The sequence below is a fragment of the Hyalella azteca genome, unplaced genomic scaffold, assembly GCF_000764305.2.
Source record: "Hyalella azteca isolate HAZT.00-mixed unplaced genomic scaffold, Hazt_2.0.2 contig17942, whole genome shotgun sequence".
NCBI lineage: Eukaryota > Metazoa > Arthropoda > Malacostraca > Amphipoda > Hyalellidae > Hyalella > Hyalella azteca.
Window position 1 is genome coordinate 61,959 of NW_025947706.1, and position 17,816 is coordinate 79,774.

Genomic DNA, 17,816 nt, shown 5'->3' on the forward strand with positions numbered 1-17,816 from the left:
CCGTCTTTAAATAAAAACGCTTTTCTCGTTGCATATTTTTTCGTTCGAAAAATTTTGTGCGTATTATCTTCATTTTTGATGAAATTATTGAAAATAGTTGAAATAGTTTGTGTTGGCATCAGAGTTTTTAGTTGGAGTTGAATTGTGTGGTAAAATAAATGGTAAAATGTCCACCAATTTCATTATCATTTGACTTGTCTTCGATTTTTATCCTTATTGAACAGCATCAATAGCATGGACGTTCGCATAGGAACAGGGAGTGTATCCTTATACTTAAAAAAAGAACTAATTGCATTTCATGAATATTTACGTACATTTGATAGGTATTTAGAGAAAAAACCTTTCAACTCCTTGATCTTGTGCTAGTCCATTAAAGAGGTTGAAGATCTTCGCTTATTTTATTGATCACTGGGCGTCCTTCAATGTTAAAATATTTCCTTATCCGTTCCTCTCTTGGTTAAAATTATAGCAATCACAACATAGCTATCTGAAACGCGACGTTTGCAGGAGTGCAATGTAATAACTTTATTATGCCCATTTTACATTAATAATATAGTTTCTCTTATTACTTGAGATCGAGAGTTGCTGTCCTAGGTAATTCATCAAAACAAGCAGATATAACTTTGCTTTGTAGTGGATTCGTTCATTTCTGTTCGAAAAAATTCGACTGGGTGAAATCAATTTCTCATGGCGCCTAAGTTGTCAACAACATTGAAGGACCTGAGCCGATATGCACCTCTCGGACAATTATCCATCCGGCTGGTCTACAAGATTCCGTGAACATGAAATATCTCGCAAACAAATGAACGCAGCTGAATGAAACTCACAGCTTGAACTACTCAAATTTAAAAATTTGGTCTAAGCAATATTCTGAGGTTAGCGAGCGTGATGATAGGAATGCTGTCTATTGTTCATTTCCATACTTTGGTCCCGCTTCGGAGTCTATATCTAATATGAGAACCACTTTTTTTGCTCAACATGATAAACGACGTAATTCTGATCTCCTAACACCATCCACAATGAACACTCGACATCAAAGCAACCTTCATGATCGGGATCGTCATCAGCACGAGAATTTCGATACTAACAGAGAAGGCCTGCTTCATGGCAGCAAGTTACGAATGCTGCTCAACGAGAAGATTACAATTCAATTGTATTTGAAACGTAAGCTGGAACAACCGAAATAAACCAAAAGAGCATCCTTTCAGATTATCGGAGGCTGATTGGTGTTGAACAAGCATCATCCGCGTTTATTGGAAGGCTTGGATGCGTCATACGAAGCAGCAAAAGGCCCAGACGGCTGTGTTAAGAAAGACGCAATGACTCCGTTCCTTCTACTTTGTGCAGAAGTTTTGAGATGGCATTTCTGATTAGAAGTTCATTGAATGATTTTCATGTTACATAACTTAGAGTCTATAGGAGTCGTGCCCTTCTCCTTGCTCTTAAAGATACAGCCCCTCGGGAGTGCCCTCTTCATGCGGCGTTCACGCAGCGCCATAAGCCCGGCCTCTGTGCAGATCACCTGCAAACACAAAACGTATCACAAGTTCATCAATAATAATGAACACGTAAATTAGTCCGATTGTAGAGTTATTTTTAGTTGAAACACAGTAGGAACTGCGTTAGATTAAAATATATATCTTGCATTCTGCCAGGACAAATTCACAATCGGTCATAAAACAGACTTATAGAGAAATGCACGTAGTCTACATATACCAGTTATAAACTAAACTACCAAGTCCATATCCGAGTAGACTAAAATGTGCCGTTTTTTACCGTCAGTGCACGTATGATTATTCGAATGAAAAATGGAAAAGGTCTTCTACACAAGAGGAGCTAAAGAGAGAAGCAGGTGTAACTTTATGCTGTTGCTTCAATACTACCAGCACATAATAGGCAAGGTTATTAACATGAACAGAATTCTTATATCACTTAATAACGAGCAATAATTCTCTACTACTTGCAATATGATGACAAAAACTAATCGGTATACTATGTACTATAATAATATTATGTATTTCATTTCACATCGCATTCCCTTCCACGAACTAAGTCTAACTTAAGATAAGAATGATAAATACTCCTTTTTAGCAAGATTTAATGTAAGGAATGTTACACAGCGCATACGAATAATATTTGATAAACTATAATAACAGTGTAGACTATACAAGAAGAGAATTGGAATGGCGTGGTGCTCTTGCTCACCTTGATATCAGCGCCGCTGCGAGGACGTGAGGTGATCATCTTGATATTAGCGCCGCTTAGGTCGTCCTTGGCGAGGTTAAGCTCGTCAAAGTTGACGCCGCCACACAACGTCATCTTGTTAGTGTGAATGTTGAAGATTCGACGTTTGGTTTTCTCATCAGGCAGCGGGATACTGCGGTCAATGCGAGCCGATCTAATCAGCGCGGTTTCCAGTGTCTCGATCCTGTTCGTCGCCATGATTACCTGCATCAAATGCGACATAAATTACCACTTAATTTTTACTTGTAAATAGAAGACCAAAGTTCAACATTTGTACGGAACTTCAAATACTTAACAGCTCTGCCAGTGGCCGTATTCTCAAACAGAGTTAAGAGTTGTAACTCTGTCAGCCATTACTGACGGCTTCCCAAGCGTGGCGTGAACTATGTATAGGTATGACTCCTGGTTTGATGAGCGATACTTGCAGTCACGGTACAGTAATTTGCTACGAACAAACTTATGTGAGCAGAGTGTTGACAGTTGCTCACGTGAGCAGAGTGCTGCCAGTTGCTCACGTGAACAGTGTTGACAGTAGCTCACGTGAGCAGTGTGTTGACAGTTGCTCACGTGAGCAGTGTGTTGACAGTTGCTCATATTAGCAGTATGTCGACAATAGTTGCTCGCATCCTAAGTAAGACCCTAAACCACCAGCAGCTGCTAATTTACGTAAAAAGCAGACCTTGCGTTAACGTTCCACCCAGAGCCGTCGAGCTAGTTGAGCAGCTCCAGCATGGTGCGCTGGATCTCCCCTTAACGTTCCCCTGCAGTAGAAGCCATCGAGCTGGTTGAGCAGCTCCAGCATGGTGCGCTGGATCTCCCCTTAACGTTCCCCTGCAGTATAAAAGCCATCGAGCTGGTTGAGCAGCTCCAGCATGGTGCGCTGGATCTCCCTTTAACGTTCCCCTGCAGTATAGAAGCCATCGAGCTGGTTGAGCAGGTCCAGCATGGTGCGCTGGGTCTCGCCTTAAGATTGCGACTGAGAACCGCGAGCCCTCAGGCAGGTTTGGCTGGATCCCTATGAGAATCTACACTACGTATTAAAACTCCGCTCGAAAATGAAATATCAATCTTATTTTTTTTCATGCTTACTCAGCTATTTATATACTATTCTCTACAGTTATAAAATATATGTAAATTTTGTGTAACATCAATTATGATAGAATAAAATGTTGCACATAGATGTCATTATACATACATGCGAGTGATGCGACTTACCTAAATTTTTGAGACTTAAGGAAGTTGTACTATTTATTCTCTATTGATCGGTATTAAAGTTGTATATGAATCACCCTCTATTTTGTAGAAATTTCCTAACAAAATACTTTTTCATCACTCATGAATCATGACGCTGGCCCAGGCATGTTGAAAGTGTCGTACCGTTCTAGCGAAACCTTCCTTTACGCTCATAAATGAGCTCGCGTGAAGTGGCATAGTTTCTCGTCTACCCTCTCCCTTGGGGGTTGAGGGACAGCCTCCTTACCCCCTTATTTCCTTACCTTCCTGACGAGTTGGTGTTAAAAGGCTTGTTTAAGTTACAATGTTTAAGTTACAAATTTATATTGTTCGTGTGCGGGAATACTAGCTGGCAGTCACCTGCGTTTCTCTCTCTCAAGAAATCGAAGAAAACTCTGCCTTTCATCACCACGAATCAATAAAGGTCTCCAGCTGAAAAGATGGAGGAGCGATTTATTACAGTCGTTGCTTATCATGAATATAACAAGATTTGAATCTCATCAGTGAGAGGTCTCTAAAATAGAAGTTGAAGATTCCTTTATTTGTTTGAAGATTCCTTTCCCAGCGGGCATTCGGTGGTTGAATCAACCTTGAATCAACTACACATTACGACATTGATATCGAGGTGAATGGATGTTTAGATTGAAAATTGAAGCAACATCTTTCAAGTAACGTCGTACTGACGTTACAATTCAACGTTGAATCAATGTTGCTACTACGACGTTGCTGCAACGTTGAATTCTATGGTTGAATCGACGTTGAAACAACTACGCATTCTGACATTGAGATCGGGGTGAAAATAGGTTTAGAATGAAAATTGATGCAACGTCTCTCATGGAACGTCGTACTGACGTTACAATGCAACGTTGAATCAATGTTACTACCACGACATTGCTGCAACGTCGAATTCTCTGATCGAATCAACGTTGAAGAACCAACCTGTTTTTCGTCAGTGGCAGGATTCGAACCCGGGATCGCTGGAGACCGCGCGACACCTTAGCAACCTTGACCACGGCAGCTCGCGTGCATGAGCAATAGAAATAAGCTAAAGAATTGTTCGACTCCTTGAAAATTGAACTGCATTCTCTGGTCATTAATCGTGCACTTATATATATGTATTTCATTTAATGTTGGTGTGATAACATTAGTTTCATGCTGGTAAATAGCCAAACATTCAACGTACCGATATCGACCATTTTTCAACGTTGAAATAAGGTTGTTTTCCTTCCTTTCTAGTTTTAGTCAGATTTCGACGTTGATCGGACGTTTAATTTTGGTTGTTCAGCATTTCACCCTATAATCAACATTGATTGAACGTTTAAAAATAAATAAACATTCAACGTACCAATATCGACATTGTTTCAACGTTGAAATAAGGTTGTTTTACTTCTGTTCTAGTTTTGGTCAGATTTCGACATTGGTCGGACGTTTAATTTCGGTTGTTCAGCACTTCAACCTGATATCAACATTGATTCAACGTTTAAAAATAAATAAACATTCAATGTACCAATCTCGACGTTGTTTCAACGTTGAAATAAGGTTATTTTACATCCGTTCTAGTTTTGATCAGATTTCGACGTTGATCAGACGTTTAATTTTGGTTGTTCAGCATTTCAACCTGAAATAAACATTGATTCAACGTTTAAAAATTAGTTAAAAATTCAACATACCAATATCGACGTAATTTCAGCGTTGAAATAAGGTTGTTTTACGTCCCTTCTAGTGTTGGTCAGATTTCGACGTTGAAATGACGTTTAATTTTGGTTGTTCAGCACTTCAACCTGAAATCAACATTGATTCAACGTTTAAAAATTAGTAAACATTCAACGTACCAATATCGACGTTATTTCCACGTTGAAATAAGATTGTTTCACATCCGTTCTAGTTTTGGTCAGATTTCGACGTTGATTGGACGTATAATTTGGGTTGTTCAGCATCTCAACCTGATATCAACATTGATTCAACGTTTAAAAATTAGTAAAAATTCAACGTACCAATATCGACGTTATTTCAACGTTGGAATATATTGTATTACGTCCCATCTAGTGTTGGTCAGATTTCGACGTTGATATGACGTTTAATTTTGGTTGTTCAACATTTCAACCTGAAATCAACCAATAATCAACGTTGTTTCAACGTCAGATGTCTGCTGGGTTATTTGTTATAGTACCTTTAATAATGTCAATGGTGAATACCAATGATTGCGATGAAGTACATCCCATGTTTATATATTACTTCAATACTATATCGATGTTACTGCAAAATACTGAGCCATGCACCTAATAGCAGTGAAGAATCGAGCGTGCAGAACGTTGAGCCACCTAATAGCAGTGAAGAATCTAGCGAGCAGAACGCTGAGTCACCCAATAACAGTGAAAAGTCGTGCATGCAGAACGCTGAGCCTCCTAATAGCAGTGAGGAATCAGGCATGCAGAACGCTGAACCACCCAATAGCAGTGACGTACCTAATTATAACTATGATATTCTACAAGTGTTCCAAAATGCGCTACAACCATCAAGTGGCAGGAGGCTCCTCGATGTCAAAAACCTTTTTACCGATATGTGTAAAATTGCGTTGCATTATACGAACATGTGTTCATTCTACAATTTCATTTTTATAAGAGAGGTCCGACGAGGGCTTTACGCAACTTTTAAATTTGAATGTAGTATGTGCAAATTATAAATGTGTGTCAGAACTGAAGAAGAATGTTCTGAAGGTGGAGTGCATTCATCAAATTATTCTGCAGTTTCAGGAGCCCCATAGCGACAGGCATCGGAAGATCACAAGCTTCAGAATTTTTGGGATCACTCGGCGTTCCTTTCGTCACTCAAAACACATATCATAAATACGAGCAACGTGTCAGTGACAAGTGGATCGAAACATCTTTCGAAAGCATGCAAGTCGAGGCTCTAGAAGAAAAAAATTTGGCCACTCAAGAAAATAGAGTTGATGCAAATGGTATCCCCAAGATATTAGTTACCGCAGATGGTGCCTGGTCAAAACGATCGTATGGGCATAATTACTCAGCTCCCTCCCTCGATGTTTTGGCTCAAGCGAATGGAATTGCAGCTTAAAAATGTCTACTTAAACAACATGTTACCTGGCATTGTCAATGATAATGTTGAATGTTGAATATTCGTTATACGGGTCATTTGGTCATTGTGTATTCGCAGTCGAGCGAGCCTCGACCATATAAGAACAAAGTGCCTCGCAATATTTTCACCTCACCCCCTTCTCCCCTCCAAAAACCCATACTGCTGTTTCACAGCTTGCCCCTTCTGTCTCCTTCCCCATGGAGACGGACACTTTGCTCTTGTTCTGCCGGCGACAACCAGCATAACAGTTGTGGCATAAGAGCCAGTGCATAGCAACACCAGCATAACAGCCTGTGTTGTTATGAGTAAACTTTTGTTCTCTGCACAGTCTGAATTACTGTCTTTGTAGTTTGATAGATCTCGATTAACAGTAAAAGCTAAAATTTCGTCGCCTTTCCTTCCCTTGGCGCGCCTATACCAGGAAAAAATAATTAATGGTCTAGTGACGATACGTCTTTCGTTCAGAAATTTGTACTCTATGAAATAAATATCATGGAAATGATTTAGGTATTGAATGTGATGCATTTATATGATGAAGATGAGCATACAACTGTGTGAAAACAGCCTATTTGGAAGTCTAACTTCATATTATAGTGAAAGACACCGGCATATCTTAGACGAAGGGGAGAGAGGAGGGGTGTCAGACATGAGGTGAGTGAGGAGGGGTGTCCTCCCCTGCACCCAGACCCTCTTTGTGGGCTGGCTAACAGACAACAAAAATCGAGGCACTTCATGCCAATACCGACCGCTATCTTTACGAGGAAAATATTGGTTTGAATTACAGTCTTTGTAGTTTGATATATCTTAATTACCAGATAAAGTAAAATTTCGGCGCGTTTCTGTAACCTTTTCACGTGCCTATAGTATTGACGTGATAAATAAATAAATAAATAATCTGGCGATAATTTGTCTTTCGACAAGAAATTGTTACTATTTAAATCAAATATCATAAATATTATTTCGGTATTGAATATGATGCATTTATATACTGGGGATGAGAATATATGTAAATAAAAAAATTAAAATTAATTCATCAAACCTAAATTTATGCTTATGTTTTTAAGGTAACGCTGTATATAGCAAAGAATTTGCTGGTAGTATTCAAAGTTCATTGATGCCATGTGCACTGTTGTGAGGCTGTATTGTGGTGCAGCGACACGGGCTCGCACGACATTCCTGTGACATCACGCCGGCCAGACGTAAGATAGTAGTTACGGCAGCGACCCCGGGCACTCTCGCATGGAGTTCGGGCGGTTCTTCATACCTCCCTTAAGACTCTGCATCAACGTGCTCAGCTGCGTTGGTCGCTTACGGGGTTTCTTAACTATTACTAGGTTCAATAACTCCCCTCATAAATAAGATTCAAGTCTGAAATTTGGAATGCTATCTTGGCTGATTATTTTAAATACGTAGACATTAAGATAAATTATGTAAACTTTTTATTTCAACTGTTATCAGGGAGGATGAAATTTTGCACCCCGGTGTTCGTAAAGCTTGTGACTTTTCCAGCATTTTCTCGATATACGTCAGTTTAACTATTTTTTCTTCATTTATCGCTACCCCAAACATTTCCGAATTATTATTCTAGTATTAGATATAAGCACTTGAAGCCGAAAGGTAGGTGAAACTTCCGTAGATTAGAAACTTCCAGAACTTTGCTTGTCATGCTCTCCTGCGGGCAATAAATATTCTCTTCAGGGTAAAAATGCACTCTTCTTTCCCTGCCCACTGGTTTGGTTAATAAATTAATCATTGAATTAAATGAGCTGGAATTATACAGCATTTTAAATTCTATGCGTACATGATCTGTGCAGTAATTGGAACATTCATGTAAATGTGTAAATTTTTATCAGAAGTTCATAAAAAACGGTTAAGACATGCATTCAAATTGATATTCCATTTCTGCACACATTTTTTGAAGTCTGAAAATTAGCGTGTAACAACACATTGCATATTGCTTAATAATATGTAATATTAATATCAAACTGAATATTAATATCAGCCCGCAGAATTATTATCATACTGAATTACTGATTTAAATTATTATTACTGTGATTGTAAAAATTAGGATTTATATGATAATAAAAACGCAAAAATAAATACTTAATTTTAAAGCAAATAACAGGAACGAAAACCATAATGATGCGAAGTATCGTGGTACGGATTACCATTGTAAAAAACTTTGCAGTTATATATGCGCAACTGCTACATTAGCATTACATGAGACTGCACGTTCAAATAAAGTTTGTATCCTAAATTGTTGAAGTCAAAACATGCCCAGTAGTTTCTGAGGGAACCGCAAGCACACAAATCTCTCTCTCGGCGCTGTCAAGTGCCCCTTTATAGCAGTGCCTTCTCTCCTTCCCGGACCGTGGGTGGCCAGCGGTCGGCCAGAGCAGGTTAGCTCCGGCCGCCCGCTGGCAATTCACCGGCCACCTAAAGCCGCCCCTTGCCTACAACAATATTTGAGGCCTGGGGTGTGTTAGCCACAAATATGTGGCTGAAGTGATAACGAGACCAAGGGCTGGTGACGGCCGAACTTACACGCGAGTGCAGATTTTACAAAGATCTGCTGGTCCCAGGGAACTCCGTCTTCAGGGAACTCAATGTTACAAATTATAAATTAGTTAAAATTTATAATTATAATATATAATAATTATGCCAAATTATAAATTAGTTCATATTAGTTAACAAATGTATGTCTCGACGTAACTAAAAAATCCCTGCACAATTATTAGTGCAGTTCTTACCTCACTATTCTCGCGCACCCTCGGCCACGTCACTACGCAGCCAGACACTGCCGCTGAAATTTACCCTCAATTCGCCCAGTGTGCCGAGCTTGGAGTTGGAGCGTCCGTGAACGGCCCTCTTAAGGTGGTGCTTGAGAGCCGCGAGGTCCCGGACAGGTTCCTAAGCAGTTCTTCACTAATTAGGGTGAACTTTACTCCACTCGTAAATGAGATGACGATCTGAAATTTTCCATACTTATCTAGGTATTTATTTACAATCCGTGTAAAGGAACAAAAAATATGTAAGATTTGTATAACACTAGTTATGATAGATGATAATTTTGTACCTCGATGTTAATTAAACCGGCGTCTTACCGAAATTTTTGAGACGTAAACGTGTAGTACTATTTATTCTCTATCTGATGTTACTAAATACATGTCAGAATCAACATCCATTTTGTAAATATTCACAACCCAAAAAATGTTTTCATCACTACTAAACAGGAGTTCTCACATTTTCATTGGATGCTAGCGCTGAGCACGTTGGACTTGTCGTACGCTCATTAATCTCTGGCCTGAAGTGGCAACCCTTGTCTACCCCATAGAGGGTAGAGGGGAAGACATCCTCTACCCCACCTCGCATGGAGGTAGACAGGCTACACTGCTTACCCTCCCGTGTTCCCTCCTACGGCCCTGTGTTAAAGGGTTGCACGTTCAAATTACAGCACTCCATTGTTAGTTCGTTGGCGAGAACCCTTGTGACAACATGCGATTCTCTCGTAAGCAAACGAAAAGCCCAAGACTGTGTCTTTCAGCATACCGAATCAATAGAGGATTACAGTTAAAAAGATGGAGGTAAGATTTATCACATTTTATTGCATATTATGAAAATATCAAGATAACAACATAAGTGAGTAATACATAAAATGATAGTTTAAAATTAATTTATCTCTTTAAGTTGCCTGCCATTATCATGTTGATGGTAAATATTAATGCTTGCGATTAAGTAATACCGATTTTCAAGTCTCGGTTCAATATTGTATCAATGTTGCTCTTTGCTCCGCAGGAAACAACAAAATCTCCTAAAGGATCTAAACGCATCGGCTTCGGGTGAAAATGTCGCCAACAATATCACTCCAACTGTGGATCTTACTAGCGATGAAGACGATCTGAGTGATTTAGTGATCGAAATTTCGGAGGAAGCGAGCGTACAGGATGCTAACCCACATAATAACAGTGAAGAGTTGAGCATGCTGAATGCCGGATCAGATCGAAGCAGTGTTGTGTCTAATACAAACAGTGACATTCTACAAGTGTTTCAAAATGCATTAAAACCATTAAGTGGTAGGAGGCTCTTCGATGTCAAAAATCTTTTTAGTGATGTGCGTAAAATGGCGTTGCATAATACAAACATGTGTTCATTTTACAATTTCATTTTTGTAAGAGAGGTCCGACGAGGGCTTTACGCTACTTTTGAATTCCGATGTAGCATGTGCAATTTAAAAATGTGTGTCCGTACTGAAGAAGAAAGTCCTGAGGAAGGAGTGCATTCATCAAATTATTCAGCAGTGTCAGGTGCTCTAGCTATAGGCATCGGAAGGTCGCAAGCTTCAGAATTTTTGGGATCACTCAGCGTTCCTTTCGTCACTCAAAACACATATCATAAATACGAGCAACGTGTTAGTGACAAATGGATCGAAACATCTTTGGAAAGCATGCAAGTCGCCGCTCAAGAAGAAAAAGATTTGGCCATCCGAGAAAATAGAGTAGATGCAAATGGTATCCCCAAGATATTAGTTACTGCAGATAGTGCCTGGTCTAAGCGGTCGTATGGTCATAATTACTCAGCTCTCTCTGGAGTTGCAGCAATAGTTGGCTATCGCACAGGTAAAATTCTATTCGTGGGCGTACGCAATCGATTTTGCGCAGTCTGCGCGTATGCTAAGCGTAAAAAAAAACTCCGAAAGACCATGCCTGCAGTCTAAATTGGCATGACAGTCCGTCATCAATGGAAGCCGACATCCTTGCGGAAGGATTTTCTACGAGTCTAGAAACCCATGGCTTGAAATACAGTTACTTTGTTGGAGACGGGGATAGTAGCGTGTACCCGAAACTGCTCAAAATCATGCCTCACGCTCCTGAAGAGGTTAAAAAAATTGAGTGCCGAGATCACATCTTTAGGAATTGCAAGAAACATTTGAGAGATGATGTCTTCAAAGCTAAAGGGGAAGCGAGACTTGGTTCTGTGGAACAAAGGAAACTGGTAGAGTTTCGTGCTCAGCGCTTGATAAATGTCATACATGGCGCTATAAGACACCATAAAGAATTGAGTGTTTCAGAAAAGGAGAAAATCGAGGGGTTGCAAAAAGACATTTTGAACAGCGCCCGGCATGTCTTTGGTGATCATAAAATGTGCCCAAACAACCGGAAATTATTTTTGTAAAAATCCAGATGATCAAAATCACTTGTCAGATCTTGAAAAAAACAGGAGTTTTTCAAGCCATAATGAAGATTCTAAACAGAGTGAAGTACCAAGCAGACAGTCTTATTCATGACGTTAGTAGCAACAGAGTAGAAAATTTATTCAGTCAAGTTGCAAAGTTTATGGGAGGAAAAAGAATAAACTTTAGTTTAAAAGACGGCTTCAGAAGCAGATGCAATGGTGCTGTAATAGCACATAACACCGGACGCTTGCATTCATTAATCCACGAAAAACTTCCTCGGAAATCCCCTAACAAGGTCATGATGAAAATTGAAGCTCATTTGGCTCAAAAGAAGGCCAATGCCAAAAACGGCTATTCAACGGAAGTGCTGTCAAATTGAAAAGGAGACAAGGTCGAGCTTTCGGTTATACGAGCAACGCTTTCGCTACCGTGTCAGATGAAGCAAAAAGTAACTTTATTCAAACTTTGTCCCTGGATGAACATTAAATTTAGACCCTTGAGTGTTCAACAATTCAACAAAGTAATTGTTCATCATGGCATAATGAACGTAGAAAAAGATTAACCGCTTCGAATTTCGGAACTGTATGCAAATTGAGAAAAACAAGCAAGCAGTTGGTCGCCCACAGAATAATGAATGGCTTGAGTGACACGATTCATGCCGTAGCGTGGGGGCGGGAGCGGGAAACTTCAGCGTTAGAAGGCTTACAAAAAAAAAAATTATGCATATCAGTGAAAAGATGCGGTTTTTTCGTAGACAAAGATTTGCTTTATTTAGGTGCATCCCCAGACGGTCTTGTGGATCATGACCACGTTGTTGAAATCAAATGCCCAAGCTCTGCACGTTATTTCAAGACAATAAAAGATGCTGTAATTACTAAAAAATGCAATCATTTGAAAGTCGTTGACGATCAAATAATACTGAACAGAAGGCATTCCTACTTCTTCCAAGTTCAAGGTCAGATGAAAGTTACCGGACGAAGTAAATGTTATTTCGTGACCTGGATACCAGAAGATATACACAATTGTTGTTGATTTTGAACTGATGTTTTGGCTCAAGCGAATGGAAGTGCAGCTTAAAAATTTTTACTTAAACAACATGTTACCTTGCATTATCAACGATGATGTTGAATATTGAATAGATATTGAATATTCGTTGTACGGGTCATTGTGTATTCAGTCGAGTGAGCCTCGACCACATGAGAACAAAGAGCCTAACAATTTTCACCTTCCCCCCCCTACCCCTCTCAAAAACCCCTACTGCGGTTTCCCAGCTCCCTCTTCTGTCTCCATCTCCAAGGAGACGGACACTTCGCTCATGTTATGGAAGCGCCGGCGCTTATCGCTGTCTCTGTAAGTCAACTTTTAGTCTCTGTACAGTCTGAATTACTGTCTCTGTAGATTGATAAATCTTGATTAACAGTAAAAGTTAACATTTCGTCGCATTTCTGTAACCTTCCCTCGACGTACCTATATAAAGAGAAAATAATTAATAGTCTAGTGACAATATGTTATTCGTTCAGAAATTTGTACTCTATGAATTAAATATCGAAATTATTTAGGTATTGAATGTGATGTATTTATATGATGAAGATGAGCATGTAACTGCGCGAAAACAGCCTATTTGGCTTGAAGCAGATTGATAATAATTGATCGATATAAGCAGATTGATAATAGAAGTACTTATATACGATCTAGCTACAATTAGACTTTCGTGAAAAAATTTATACTATGTAAATTAAATATCATCGACATAATTTCGGCATCGAATATGATGCATTTATATATTTATATACTGGGGATGAAAATATAACAGTTCGAAAACAGTCTATTTGGCCTGAAGCAGTGGTTCACATTACCAAATGGGGTACCCGCACATCGGAGGGGGGGGTGGAAAAGAGGGGAGGGGTGTGAGGGATCAGCTCAGCGGCCCAAGCACCCTTTGCTTCGTGACGCGTCTGCCCAAGTCTATCAGTGTAGAGCAGCCAGACGCATGCTTGCGCTCGCATGACATTCCTTTGACACCACACAGCCAGACGTAAGATACTAGTAGTCACGGCAGCGTCCGCGATCACCCTCGCTTCGGAGTTCGGGCAGGTCTGCATACCCCCCTTAAGAGTCATGTGGAGCGGTCGCTGAACGCAGCATCAAAAACAAAGGGCCTCACAGGGTAAAATTTCTGGTCCGGGCTGCCTTCTAACGTCGGCATCCTACGTCTGGCTGCAGACTTCCCCTCCACTCCCAACACACGTCGCGCACACTGTCCCCACTTATTCTTGAGCTGAGCTTAATCTATATTTTGTTAGCATTAATGTGTGAATATAATAAAAATTGACATTTTTAATTTTTTAGCGACTTACTACGAATTTTTCTACGCAATTTTACTCTATTATGAAATTGGTTGTTTGCTTACTGACAAGCCTTATTGACAATACGTGTTCATAATGCAATGCTGTGTCGTGATAGCACAACCAAGTTAATTTAGGCTGATTCACAAAAGCACGTGTAAAGTTCGCTCGAGCATAAATACCACAATTTCATGTCAATAGAAATGCATGTAAGTCACGAAGCATTATCAGTAATGTGCAAAAATGTTTCATGGCGATTATTATTAAAAATTAAAGCTATGATTGCTTTCATTATTCAATTTTAGACACACAAAGCAATTTGGTGTGAATATTGTCGCCTTTCAAATTCATGTAAAAATTAGTAGGCAGTTCACGCATATTCAGTAGAAGGAATGCAGCCATGAATCAGGCAACTTTTTCCCTCAAACAGAGGGGGTGGAAGGAACGGGTAAGTAAAACGTGAACGAGGCATCATCTGAGTGAAGGCAGAGCCACCATTCCGAAGTACGGTCGTTATAAAATCAATGGTTCGACCTATCATTAGACATCTTAATCCATGTTGAGACAACAGCTATAAAGACAGAGCCACTGAGAAAGAGACAAACTTGACAATATTTACATAATATTGACTATACATGTAAAGACGTATTGCTAATTTTGGCCTTTTAAAAGTCACCCCAGTACCAGAGAAGCACTTTGAATGCTGAGTGGACTGCAAAGTGTGTATGGGGGGGGGGGGGAGGGGAAGAGGGATGTTTATCGCGGACCCATTGAAGATTTATTAACATGGGACAGATAAGCTGCCCTCCACCGAAGTACGACAACGGAGGGTCAAATCTTGATTAAATCTAAGGAAAATTCACTGACCTGTAGTTAAAAACTAATAAAACTACCACTAGAAGAATGATTCAGAAATGCTTGGTATAGCGATCAATGAAGAATAATGAGTTAAATCAACTGGTATCGCGAAAATGTTGATAAAGTCGCGCGTTATACGATCCCCATAATTCAAAATTTTCGTTTGCGATAACAGTGGTAATACAAATTTTACATAATTTATCTTAATGTCTGCAAATTGAAAATAATTAGCCAGGATAGTATTCTAAATTTCAGACTTGTATCTTATTTAAGAGGGGAGTTATCTGATAATTATGCGAAGACCGGACAACTGGATTGTTATCTTACTTCAAGTCTCAAATTATCATCCGTATTGGCGGTCGCGTAGCCTACAGTATAGAGCAACCTAATTCAAACTTTCATAGAAAAAAACGGCGAAGTTGCAAGATGCGCTATTGCTAGCAAACCGAATCTAAGGTAAGAGTATAGCGGGTATATCGGTACCGCTATAAGCCAAGGGAAGTGCGAACAGGGAAATTTACGAGTAATCAACCAGGCGGATGTTATGAACAATGTATTCGTGAGTAAAGTAAAGCTTGCACCTGTTGAATAAACGAACTCTTATAAGGCAAATTGCACAACATGTTTTACACGATTAAATGAAGAATATTATACAACGAAATATTACAAATAACGAGCTATTTAAGGTCTTACCCCAAACGTTGGGGGACAAGGCTGAAGTGAAATGAATAGTAACTGAACTTAAGTAGAAAGGAAATGTCAATCTATAAGAAGTTCGGATGATTGTCTGGCTGCTAACTATTTGAGGAAAAATTAACAAGAAAATAAATAACGAATATCGTTGATCCCTATAATTAAGTGATCGCTTAGTTCGGTTTCAAGATCCATCATCCTTGTTGGCGATTGGTTGTTCAATCGGGAGCTAATTCCATGCAGAACTTAAATTGTGCCGAGAACCATCAAATCAGCCCTTCAGTGGCGTTGCAGTGTCTTTGCTGTTACTCATAGTCGTCTCAAAGTCACTGTCAACTAATGACTACAACTGTACATCCTCTCTGCTGTCTCTCGGTTGCGTTTCTTCATGGCGGCATTTATAAGGCCTCGCTATTGACTAGTGGCTAATAGTATTAGTAACATATGCTCAACTTTTCCCGTTCTTTTCCATCCGCATTGCAAAAATATTGATACCAATATTTTCATGATCAGACTAGTAAAATGAAATCACTGCTTTATGCATGAAAATTGGGAATAACTAGTTCTGAGTATTGAGCCTAAAATGTGATCAGTGTAATGAGATAACTGAAGGTAATATTATTGGAAAATAATCTAAAATTAAAATTCTATTATAGCCTATCAATATTTCAGTGATTGGACAAATGACAGTTATGTTATGAAAGTCAAGCAAGCCAGTCGTTACTGCTTTTAAATCAGTTTCTGCTTGCAATAGCCCTATTTGATGGTATTTTACCTTCTATAACAAAATCTTAATTGAATATTTTTATTAATTTCTCCGTTCTCTGGTTTTGTTTTCTAATTTAAATTGTATCACGGCCACAAAATAGAATTTTGTGATTTTGATGGGAAAAAATCAGTGTTTCTTCTTCGTCTCTACCAATTTATGATGCGAAAACATGGAATCTATTTGACAATTTTGCAATCAAGCGTCAACAAGCTTTGAGAATCATCTTCAGCAATGTAGTTTAAATCGTAATTTACTCAACTTTCAATTTATGTGTGGGTCCTCTGAGTGCTGTAAAGTGTTTACAAAACTTGTGAACCTTAAGTCACACATGTACGGATGTCACAATTTCAGTGGGAAACAACCACATGCTAAAATCACTCGGTATTCCTGTGGAATTGTTGACTGCTACAACAGAAATGATTATTTCCAAAGCATAATGTAACACGTACGCATGCACTTAAAAAAATTAGAAACTGTCGAATGTCTTTTTGGGAAATAATGTCTTTCATAATGTAAAAATTAGAAACTGTCGAATGTCTTTTTAGATAATTAAAAAAAATATACTAGTTTTAATTCACACATCATTCGTCGTCAGCCAAGCCAGAAAAGGCTACATGCCCTACACCACTTGACCGATTGGATTGCACTGATGGTAGCAACATGGCTGACTTTGGAGATGGAAATACCATTCCAAAAGAAATTCAAACACACCTGCAAGATTACAAAAGCAAATTCATGCTGACTTTTGGCTGGCTCTTACATGAAGTTACAGGCAAAGCATCTCATTCCTGTGACTGTAATCCAAATGATAACCGAGAAAATTAAAGAGATAATCGATATAGAGTGTGAAATGAGCAGCCAGAAGATGTTTGATTTGTTGCAGTCTCTCAATATTGCTGAAGATGATAAAAAAGTTATTTTAGGCGCAATTAATCAAAGTTTCCTATCAGTGGGTATTTCAGCGCCACTACGCTTAACTCGTACTAGAAATAAATTTTATCACTCTAGCTTCAAATATGTTCCTCCAATAGAAGTCAAATTAGGGTTTAATGAATTCCAAGTTGAAAATGTATGTACTATGTGCCCATAACTCAATCTCTGCAATTTTTCTGTACTGGAAAATTTTCACATTTGAGAATCTTCATAGAACCCTCTAACAAATTTTTCTGACCTCAAAGATGGAGCATCTTACAAAGCAAGCAGATTTTTTAAATTAAACTCAAAGAGATTACAAGTCATTCTTTAGCAAGATGCTTTTGAAATAGTAAACCCATTAGGTTCTGCCAGAACAAAGCATAAAATTCAGGCTGTGTACTATTCTTTAGCCAACATGCCAGCTAGTTTGAGATCCTGTGTAGATCATATCGAATTGGCACTAATCATCAAAGAAAAAATGTGAAAATAT